A 12177-nucleotide genomic window follows, 5' to 3' on the forward strand; every position below is an offset into this window, starting at 1 on the left:
TGAGCTCACATCCAGCATTGGAACAGAGGTTCCATTCTTTAAAATTCTAAAGGCTAATGATTTTTTTAAAAACTTGATATTTTGGGGCAGTGCTTTCCCCTGTCTGTCTCTATCTTCCTATTAATCTCAGTGCCATGATAAACCAGTGGCTTTGAGTTTCTCATCCTTTATAAGATATTGTGGAAGTTCCTTTTTCCTGATCTTTGATAAGATACTGACCCCGACATTAACACCACCCAATTTATGCCTCCCATGCACCCCACCTGCTGCACTTTAAAATTAGGGCCGCTGGCTTTGTGCTAAGCATTTCAATGGGCATGGTGGTATTGTGACTAGACTAGTGTTCCAGGGACCCAATTTTAAACCCACCACAGCTGATGGTGAAATTTGAAATCAATATGTAAAAAAAAACTGGAATTGCAAGTCTGATGATGAAAATGAAACCATTGTTGTAAAAACCCTTTGGGTTCACAAAGGCCCTGAAGGGAAGGAGATCTGCCTGGCCTATATGTGACTCCAGGCCTACCAACAATGCATTTGAGTCTTAAATACCCCCTGAACAAAGGCAATAAATGCTGGCTGGGCCAGTGACATCCACATCCCATGTATGAATAAAAAAATACTGAATAACTAAAATTTCAAAGGAAGCCAAGATAAGTTTTTAAAAATCCCTCATTAACACCACTCAATATATTAAACATTTATAGTCCAATTGTGATTGCAGATTATATCAAAATTAGCTCTGTTGTTCCGTAATCAGGTATGGGTAGAGATAAGATTAAACCTGGACAAAAATGATTTCAATTGAGGTTGAGGTATATTGAGGACTGGGTGAAAACAATGGACTGCCAGTATGGATGACACCATCCAACTGGATGAATGAGCTTAATAGACACAAAGATCTTCCCTAATTGCGCCAATATTTTTATGTTAGTCCAGCTATCAGTATAATTATTAGGTAAACCGAATGAGTGGAAATTGTGGGCAGGATCTTCTGGTTGGTGAGTGGGAGCGGGCCCGCTCACCGATGCATAAAATGACATGGATGACATCGGGTGGCACTCCCAACATCACCTCGCGTCATTTCCATTTTCAGGTCAGCAGGGGCACAGCCGAGTCAGCTGCGCACCCGCTGAACTGTTAATGGCCTATTGAGGTCATTAATGGACCTGCCTGTCCAACCTTAAGGTTGGCGGGCAGGCCAGGAGCCTTGGCGGGCTTCAGAAAAAGCATGAAACCTCATCCACGGGAGGGATGAGGTTTCATGAGGGTATTTAAATTTTTATTAATGGTTTCAATAAAGGTTATGGACATGTCCCAACTCATGTGACAGTGTCACATGAGGGGACATGAGTCAGGGAATTTTTTTTTATCATTTGTATTACAAATTTTAATTCCAACCTGATTTCCCTGAGGCAGCACTTAACCTCAGGGAGATGAGTGCACATGCGTAAGAGTACACTCCCGGCTGAGGAAATCCCCCCTCGCCCCCCGCCTGCACAGGGAGTGCATAGCGCTTCCGAGTGGACATCACACTGGGTGGGCCTTAATTGACCCGCTCACATAAAATGGGAGAGAATCTTTCCCTGTGTCTCAACCAGACCACATGACCAAAGTTGAAATTTAACTTTGTGAGCCGGGCTTTGCTACTTGAAACTCTAAATTTATCACATTTCATTGACCCATAGATTTTTGGGCACTAAAGGAATCAAGGGATATTGGAGTGGGGTGGAGTTGATGCAGATGTTCAGCCATGATTTTAACTTCAATCTAAACTTGTAGTTGTTATTTCATAGTCTTAGTTAGTGGTAAACAAGTTGCCTACCAGTAGCAGTTGCACAGTTGGTTAATTAGGTATCTAGTTAGAACTGGTTACAGATCAGAAGAGGCTGAATCAGGTCACTAGAATTTTTGCGAGCATAAATACTGGAGGGCTTTACTCTCGTACAAAGTAAGTAGCACAAAGTCCATCTTGATGAATATTGATTCAACAGAGTACTTAACCTGGGGAATTTTGTGAGTAAGGAAAGAGGTGATGTCTGGTCTTTCACAAAACAAGGAGAAGTCTGAGTAAAGGAACAGGAGGCAACGAGACCTGCTGAGTAGCTAGTAAGTGATTTTATATAGTATCCTAGAAAGTCAAGGCATAACATGGAAGCTTAATCCTGTGGAAAGCACATCCTGTGCCACATGGGAAACTTTGGGTAACCACTCATACAGGAAATGTCAGCAGCTAGAGCAGCTCATGCTCTAGGTTTTAGAGTTTAAATTGTGGCTGAAGTAACAATGGGACATCTGCAAGGCTGAAAGCTTCATGGATAGCATGTTTCTGAAAGTGGTCACTGTGCAGCTTAAAAGTGCGCAGAGGGTATGGGCGACTGACAGAAGGACAAGGAGGATCAGACAGATCGTGCAGGGGTCCCAGAGTGCAGCTCCCTTTCCAAATGGTATTCAGTTCTCAATACTGCTGGAGAATGCAGGCAGAGCTAAGTTAATGACAACTTGGATGGGTCAACTGAATGGGGTGCCGGGGGGAGGGAAAGACTGAAGAGTGAAAGAACAGTAGTGTTGGGGATTTTATACTGAGGGGAATAGATAGGCAATTCTGCAGCCACAGACATGACTATGTTGCCTCCTTAGTGCCAGAATCAAGGATTAACTACCGGCTATTCTGAGGAGGAGGGAGGGCAAACAGCTAGGAGCCATAGTCCAGGTCCTCTCCAATGACAGGTACAAAAAGGGATGAGGTCCTGAAGGCAGAGTTTAGGGAGCTAGGAGGGAGATTGTAAAAGGGAGAGCGTCAATGAGCTTATCAGAGGATGGGAACCTGAGAGTGGATTCAGAAGGGACAGAAGAAAAGTTTGAAATAGAAGGCAGAAAATTAGTAAAGAGGTTTGCAAGGCAGAGGAAACAAAGGCTAGAAAATAGACAACAAGGTGTTTGGCAGAGCTAAATGGTACATACAGACATCTAGGCTGATGAGCTGAGATCACAAAATGACATGTGGGAGTACGCTATTATAACTGTTACTGAGACATGGCTGAAAGAAGGTAAGGATTCGTGGCTCAACATTCCTGGCTATGGGGTTTTCAGACGAGATGAAGAAGAGGCCTTGTGGATTGAAGTGAAGAACAAAAAAGGGGCAATCACACAGCTGGGAATGAACTATTGAGCCTTCAAACTGCCAGAGGGGCTCAGAAGGGCAGATATGTAGGCAAAATACCTCTGAGAAATGCAAAAACAATAGGGCAGTAATAATGGGAGATTTCTGTAGGGGTATCAGTTGGGGAGTCATTTAATGGAAGTAATGATGATTAGCTTATGGAAAAAGACAAAGATAGACCAGGAGAAAAGTTCTCAAAGGTGGGAAAACTATTCTTATTAAGCTGAGATGTGATTTAGCCAAAGTAGACTGAAAAAAGCTATTTGAAGATAAATCAGTGTTAGATCACCGGGAGACAATCAAAGAAGAGATAGTGAGGGTTCAGAGCAAGTATATTCCCTTAAAGCGAAAGGGTGTGACTAACAAATCCAGAGCCCCTTGGATGTCAAGGGGCTTAAAGGAGAGGATAAAGAAAAGGAAGCTTATGACAAATACCAAAGGCTCCATATTGCAGAAAACCTAAAGGGGTATTAAAAATGTAGGGGTGAAATGAAAAATGAAATTAAGAAAGCAATGAGAGGATGTCAAAAATTATTGGCAAGTAAAATCGAGGAAATTTCATTTCTTAAAATAATTACATAAACTGCAAGGGGATAATTAAAGAAAGATTAGGGACCATAAGGATAACCTCTGTGTGGAGGCGGAGAATGTTGGTATCATTCTTGATGAATATTTTGTGTCTGTTTTCACAGAGGAACAATACAGACATTATAATCAGGGAGGAGGAGTGTGAAATTTTAGATTAAATTAACGTAGTCAGTTCATATTAAGGAGTTTGAAAGTGAAATTAAAAAGGAAATTAGGAAAGGAAAGAGAGGGCATGAAAAAATATTGGCAAGTAAAATCAAAAAAGACCAAATAGTTTTTAATAAATACATAAAGAGCGCGAGAAAAGCTACTGGAGAAATTCAAGGCGCTAAAATTTGACAAATCCCCAGGAATCCCCTATGATTCAAAAAGAGATAGCTGGAGCAATAGTAGATCTCTGCAGCAATGATTTTCCAAATTCACTCGATTCTGGAATGGCTCCAGCGGACTGGAAGTTAGCCAATGTAACTCCAATATTCAAGAAAAGAAGGAGAAAGAAAATTGAGAATGACAGGCCAATTAGTCTGATATCAGTCATCGGGAAAGTGCTGGAATCTATTATTAAGGAAATCTTAACAATGCATGCAGAAAAGCAGAGTATAATTAAAACAAGTCAACATGGCCTTATGAAAGGGAAATCCTGTTTGAAAAGTTTATTAGAACTTTTTGAGGTGCAACTAGTAGGGTAAATTAAGGGGAGCCAGTAGATGTAGTATACTTGGATAAGGTGCAACACAAGACAATGGCTCATGGAGTTGGGGATGATATATTAACATGGATAGAGGATTGGTTAATAGATAGGAAGCATAAAGATGGGAGAAATGGGGCATTTTCAAGTTGACGAGCTGTGACAAGTGGAATGGCACAAAGATCAGTGCTGGGACCTCAGCTATTTATAATCTTTATTAATGACTCAGGCTTAGATACAGAGAGTAATGTGTCTATGTTTGTGATAATATTTGAGAAGGGCACAAAGAGGCTGCACAGAGGTATAAACAGGTTAAGTGACTGGGAAACAAAGGACAGATGGAGTATAATGTGGGGAAATGTGAGGTTATTCACTTTGGTTATAAGAAGAGAAAAGTAAAATATTTTTTTAAAGGTGTGAAACTTGTAAATGTTGATGCTCAGAGAGACTTGGGTGTACTTGTATAAGTGTGGTAAAGTACCCTGTCCCTTTAAGAGAATGCAACTGTACTGATCATGTGACAGCACTGATGAATTGCTTTACAGCGCGGGCAACTGAGAACTGTAAGTCTAGTTCTGGAGGTTTGAGTGAGTACATATGATCTGGTGCTCTGCCCTATGTCTCAATAAACCATCACTGTTTATTCTTACATTAGTCTCTCCCCATTATTGATTGCATTCAGCAATTGATGAGAACATAGGAAGGCGTGTATTTAGAGTTCAGTTGGCCAACAAACTCATTTACCCAGGACATAAAAATAAGGAATGCAAAAAGTTAGTCTGCAGATATAGCAAGCAATTAGGAAAACAAATAGCATGCTGGACTTCATTGCAATGGGAATTAGAGTACTTTTTTTTATTCATTTACGGGATGTGGGTGTCACTGAAGGAATGGCAATACAGTTCCAAGTCAGGATGGTGAGTGGCTTGGAGGGGAACTTCCATGTGGTGGTATTCCCATGTGTCTGCTGCCCCTGTCCTTCTAGATGGTAGTGGTCATGTGTTTGGAAGGTGCTGCCTAAGGCGCGTTGGTGAGTTCCTGCAGTGCATCTTGTAGTTGGTACACACTGCTGTCGGTGGTGGAGGGAGTGAGTGTTTGGGCAAGGGATGCCAATGAAGCGGGCTGCTTTGTCTTGGATGGTGTCAAGCATCTTGAGCGTTGTTGGAGCTCCACCACAACCCCCTTCTATCATCCCATAGCCCTGCAAAATGTACATTTCAAATATATATCCAACCCATTTTAAAATTTACTATTGAACCTTCTTTAACCTTTCTTTCAGGCAGTGCGTTCCAGATCACACCTACTCACTGCGAAAAAAAAATTCACTTAATCTCCCCTCTGGCTCTTTCACCAGTTGCCTTAAACCCTAAAATTACAAATTCTCTTGCCAGTGGAAGCAGTTTCCTTTTATTTACATGATCAAAACCCTTCAGAATTTTGAACATCTGCCTTAAATTTCCCCTTAATTTCCCCACTCTAAGGAAAAGATCATGATCAACTCAAAATTAGTCATGAAAACAAAGCTGAAAATCCTGGAAAGTTACATCACACCAATTTTGAAATATGGAAGAAGTGTTGGACAATAAGGGAAGCAATGCGGAGAAAAATTGAGGCTGCAGAGTTCAGGTTTTTGAGGTGAATAATAAAGATCTCTTGGACAAGTCACATTAGCATTGAAGAGGTGTTAGTAAAATCTGAGGCCAAAATAACTCTGCTGACCAAGATCAGGAAGAGACTGTTGGAATTTCTCGGGCATGTAATAAGAAATCACGATTTCCAAAGGCTGATGCTGATGGGAAAGATCGATGGTAAAAGAGATTGAGGTAGATTTAAAAAAACAATCTTTCTCAAGAGCCTCGCAAACTGGATGAATGTATCATCAACATGATACATGATGATACATGCCTCCAGAGCAAGATTATGGTCGCCAAGGCTCTCTTAAGGCATGATACCTGAAGAGAGAGAGAGACTGTAAGGTGAACAATCCCAGCTTCTTTAGTTTCTCCAGAAAACTGAAGTCTGTCATCCCTGCCATTACTTCAGTAAATCCCCTCTGCACCTTCCCCAAGGTCCTGACATGTTTTCGAAAGTATACTCTCCAGAATTGGACACAATACTCCAGCCAAGGCCCATCCTTCCTTTCAAAATGCGTCACTGCACATTTCTTTGCATTAGATTTCATCTGCTGTATGTTACCCATTTAATCAGTCTGTCCATGTATTCTTGTAGTCCACTACTTTCCTCTCAGCATGTACTACATTTCCAAATTTCATGCCATCTGCAAACTTTGAAATTATGACCCCCCAATTCCCAAGTCCCAGTCATTAAAATATGTCAAAATGAACCATGGCCCTAACACCAATCATGAGGGTATCTGAGTGTATAATTTCCTGCAGTCTGAAAAGCAACCATATGGACTTCTAGAAGGCATGTATTAAGGTTCCACATAAGAAATTGTTAACAAACGTGGGAATGCATGGAACTGAAGGCAGACTGTTGATATGCGCAGAGGATTAGGTGGCAGGAGACCAGAGGGTGGGGATAATGGAAATGCACTCAATTTGGCAGGATGTGACTAGTGATGTACCCCCCCCAGGGATCTTGGCTGCAGCCTCAGCTTTTCACTGTATTTTATAAAAGATGTAGGTGAGAAAATAGAGAGCCATTTATTCAACTTTTCTGATAACACCAAGTGAGATTGCGCAATAAATAATGCAGATGGGAGCAGGATGTTGCTAAGGGGCATCAATAGATTAAGTGTGTGAGCAAAGCTGTTCATTGTGGAGAAAGTGAGGTCATCCACTTTGGACCTGAGAAAGATAGATCAGAGTATTTTTAAATGACACTGAGCTAGGAACTGCAGAGGAGCAGAGAGATTTAGAGATTCATGTACAGAAACTGCTAAAAGCTGGTGAAGCAATAAAAAATAATTGAAACAGCTAAGGGAATGTTTGCCTTTATATCAAGGGGCTGGAATGCAAAGGGGTAGAAGTTATGTCACAGTTACATAACCTTCGGATTGTATCCAATTTGAAGAACAGCATTCAGTTCTGGGCATTGCACCTCAGGAAAGGCATATTGGCCTTGGAGGGTGTGCAGTGCAAATTTACCAAAATGACACTGGTGCGCAAAGTTTACATTATGAGAACAGATTGCATTGTATAGGTTTATATTCTCTTGAATATGGAAGAATAAGGCTTGATCTAATTGAGGTGCTTGAGTGAATAGAGGAAAACAATTTTCTTTGAGACAGCCCTTAACAAAGGAGTATAACCTTAACATTAGAGCTAGGTAGTGTAGGGGTCCCTCTTTCTCTTCAGAGACCCTACCCACACTCAAGATTCACAAGTGTATGGCTTGAACAGAATGACCTGTGAGACAAGTTTCTTCTGATAATTCACAATTACTTTATTGAATTGCCCACATCTCAGAGAAGGGCTGCATTCAGCAATCATGAAATTCAGTTACAATTATAGTTATTTTACCCAGACCCCTGTCCCATCAGAGGCTAAACCCCCACCTTGTTCCTAACTTAGTACTTAAATCTTTATATCCTAACTTAATACTTACAATCACCCCTCGGTTGGTCTTCCCTCGGTGGAGTTGACCAGACTCTACCGACTTCCTTGACTGCCTGCAGAAAACAGTGGTGTCCTATGATCTCTGTCCCCATTTAGACCATTTCTGCCACTGGCCTGGCCAACTCATTTCAACCTCCAGTAGTTAGCACTCTTAGTTTATTCTACGTGTAGTCCAGACAAAATGATCAGCTCACACTGGTTGAAACAATACAGTCTTTCCATGGAAAATATATCCCAGATGAATATGATCAGCTTGCCTTTATTAGCTGAGGCATAGAATATCAGAGCAGGGAGGTTATGTTGGAGCTGTATAAAATGCTAGTTAGGCCACAGCTGGAGTACTGTGTGCAGTTCTGGAAACAATTCTCCTGTTTTGAGGCAATACACTAACAGCACCTGGCTCCAAGGTCAATGAAGTGTGAATGACCATGTACCTCTCCTGGAGAGGAACCAATCATAGTTGCAATGGAGTCATCCCAGATTTTCACTAAGTGTGGTAAGAGGTGGGTAAAACGACGTTAACCCGCTGACCACAATGGCGGGTTTTCATGCCATATTGTTTATAATGCAGGCCTTAGTTACATTACAATTCCTTGACTGTATTGTACTGATGGCATGCTTCTTGCGTATTGTGTCAGGTAATCAGTCTCTGAATTGCGTTAGTCAGTGGCAGGTAATGGCATTTCCCTGCTATACCATTGTTCCATGACCCACTGCCTTTTATTAAATGTCTGAATTAACCTCTTGCTGCACAGCCCTGTGCTCTTGGCTTGGTTTCTGCATTGTGTGGTACAAAACATGAGGGGCGGAGTTGTCCCAGATTTTCACTAAGTGTGGAAAGAGGTGGGTAAAATGACATTTACCTGCTCACCACAATGGTAGGTTTTCATGCCATATTGTCCCAAACCTGCTGCATTAGTTATGCATTCCCAGGAAACACACCATTTCGATGGCAAGCAGGCTCTCATTCGCCCACCATGCCATCGCCTCGCCGCTTTAGCATGCTGGGCATCATGTTTAAAGTCTAGCTGCGCGCGCATACCTCAGTGCTTCCAACCCACAACTACTGCAGGGAGGATGTCCACAAAAGGCAAAAAGACTGCAGGCCCCAGGTTTAGTGACGTGTCACTGGAACGCCTTTTGGATGCTGTGGAGGTGCACAGCAATGTAATTTTACCCCCGCTCTGGCCACAGGATGGGCAGTGGCATCACCAATCAGGCTTGGGAGGTGGTGGCAGTGGTGGTCAGCATTAATACCCTTCAAAAGAGGACAACCACCCAGTGCCGCAAGAGGGTGAATGGTCTCCTCCATTCCACCAGGTTAAGTCACTCTTCTCACACTCACAAACCCATCACAGATTCACAGGGATTTCACTCACAGCCGGGTCAATGGACATCACTGTTCGCTCTCTCACATATGCCTTCATTGTCCTTATCCTGTCAATGGGACCACTCATCACCCACACATGTCAGGCACACTTATCATCTGGCCTGGTAGGCATCCTGCTTACACTCTCTCCATCTCTATTCATGCAGGACAAGCTGGCACACAACAAGAGGGAGATGTCAAAGACCGGTGGAGGAATGCCTGAAATCAAGGTCCTCACGGATTTGAAATCAGAGCCATCCAGCTGGCCGGCGATGACCAGGACCGGTCCTGTACTGATGGTGAGGTCGGCGTTGCTCTACCAATTGAGGATCCAGCAGTGCAACATCCATCAGACAACCATGCTGTGAGTGATGTGTCCTGTTTCACAGGCCACTGCCATGCACTATTATCACCCCTTGCTTCCACAGGCATATCTGGGAAACAGCCGACAGAGTTCACGATCCAAGATCCCAAAGAAACCTCTGAAGAGGAACCTGGAGGCACCCTCCTTGAAGATCCATCATAGTGCTCATCCACACCTTCCACCAGCACAGAGACACACACCTCTGTGGGACCTAGCTTTAGAACAGCCTCCGGATCACAATCTGGAGCTCATTGTACTGTCTGATCCACAGCAGGTGGAGGCAGGGAATTCCCAGGTGTCCAACACTCTAAGAACTGCTGGAGGCCAGAAATTTGCTGAGCCTGAGTCAGATGATGAGCCTCTGAACTCAGTCATGTCACAGATGCTAGAGCTGCAAAGACAAGCTCCGGAACATCAGGAAGGAATGTCCGCTGCACTCCTCAGATTGCAAGGCACGATGGAGGAGTCTGTCTGCTTTCAGGCTGAGGTGATAGCGCTGGCATGCCAACATATCAACGTTCACACTGATAGAAACAAAAACAGAAAATGCTGGAAAACCTCAGCAGATCTAGTGGCATCTGTGGGGAGACAAACAGAATTAACATTTCGAGTCCATATGACCCTTCTCCACACTGGTATTCTGGTGGCTACTATGGAGACCTTGGTCCAGGATGACGCTCCTGCACTGCTGCACGGGCTCAACTCCACCACTGATGCCATAGTTGGCCTCCAACAACGTGTACGCGAGAGGGGTGTCAGGCAGCTCGATCTCACTCCAGCTACCCCTTCTCCTCAAGGAGTCAGCCAGTGACCCTGGGGCCATCCATCCATGTGATTCCAGGAGTGTCCAGTCTTCCAAATTCCCTCCTCCTGTGACCTCAGCAGCTCCAGCTCCACAGGCCAAGGAGGGCGCCACTGCCACACAGCAGGGCCCTGAAAGCAGGCCAGAGCCCTCCAGGTATCGGCCCTCCAGAGGACGCCCACCAAGGTCATCACAGACAGGGCATCACAGTCTCCACCTCTGCTGTGGATGTCCGGGGAGCACCAAGACATAGCGGAAGGGTTAACAAAGTTAAGAAGAATTAGTTGCACAACTTGGGCACAGGTGTTACACACTGTTCACTTTTGTCAACAAACACCCGAGAATGTCTCAATGCCTATGGCTCCTTATTCTGAAGAGCAGTGTTCTTTTCATTCAGATGAAACCTTTTTGCACAAAATAAAGGCAGGTGTCTCAGTCCAGGACCTCTTCCCTGTGTTCTGTGCAACCTTCAGACCAAAGTGATAGTCCGGCCTCACATTCCCTGGACATATTACTGATCCCTGCTCCTCTGTGGTGCTGGTCATTGCTGCCAGAATGTAATGGGCAGGCACCATGGTTCTGTCATTCTCTCTGTGTGCTCTCAGCACCTTTTTAAGGTGGGGCTGGCCCCCATCTCTTCAGCATCTGTGACCAGTAACACTTTGCTCTTGCAGGACTCAGGTGCTGAAGGCAGACAAAGGATCAAATGCTTTTAAAGTTTCATGGCTGCATCTCCATAAAAGGACAGAGATTAAGTGAGCTGTCCTCGGTCAGACAGGAGTCAAATATTCTCAGAGGCTGTGTGAAGATCTATGGAGCGTCTTCACAGCATGTCATCATCATCCTCCTGGAATCGAGTGACTATTAGGCCTCAACTGCATATCCATGACAGGAGCATTATCATAGAGGGTATGTGCACTACCATAAGCCAGGCTGGAGTCAAAAGTTCATAGATGCAAAGTGAGGATCTATGGAGTTTCCTCGCTGCATTTTGTCATCACCCTCCACAAATCTAGCAGCTATGAGGGCCTCCCAAGCATGCTTGCCTCATCTAGCCAGTGCGAGGACCTCATCGCTGACATCATTGCCCTTGTGGACCTCCTTACCCTCATCTCCATTGGTGTCCTCCTCATCGAAGGAGACGTGCAGCTCCTTCATCTCCTCCTCAGCCAGCTCCTCTCCCCATTGCAGCACCAGGTTGTAAAGGGTGCAGCAAGCGATGATAAAAGTGACACCCTCTGTGGACTGTATTGCAGGGCTCCACCAGACCGTTCCAGGGACTGGAACCTCATCCCGACGGTCTGCTCCACCAAGTTGCGAGTTGCAGCACGAGCCTCAATATAGTGTTGCTCTGCTGCAATCTGAGGCCGCTGCACGGGTGTCATCACTCAATTCCTCAGCGGGTAGCCCTTGTCTCCAAGGCAGCAACCCTGCAGCTTCTGTTGACCCTGGAAGACTTCTGGGATCTGTGACTGACTGAGGATGTAGGAGTTGTGCACAGTCCCTGAAAACTCTGCGCACCCTTGCAGGATGCATTTCTGGTGATCGCACAACAACTGCATATTCAGCGAATGGAATCCCGTGTGGTTGATGTAGTTCACTGCGTGTTGGACGGAGGCCTG

The sequence above is a fragment of the Carcharodon carcharias genome, chromosome 15 (assembly GCF_017639515.1).
Source record: "Carcharodon carcharias isolate sCarCar2 chromosome 15, sCarCar2.pri, whole genome shotgun sequence".
Classification (NCBI taxonomy): Eukaryota; Metazoa; Chordata; class Chondrichthyes; order Lamniformes; family Lamnidae; genus Carcharodon; species Carcharodon carcharias.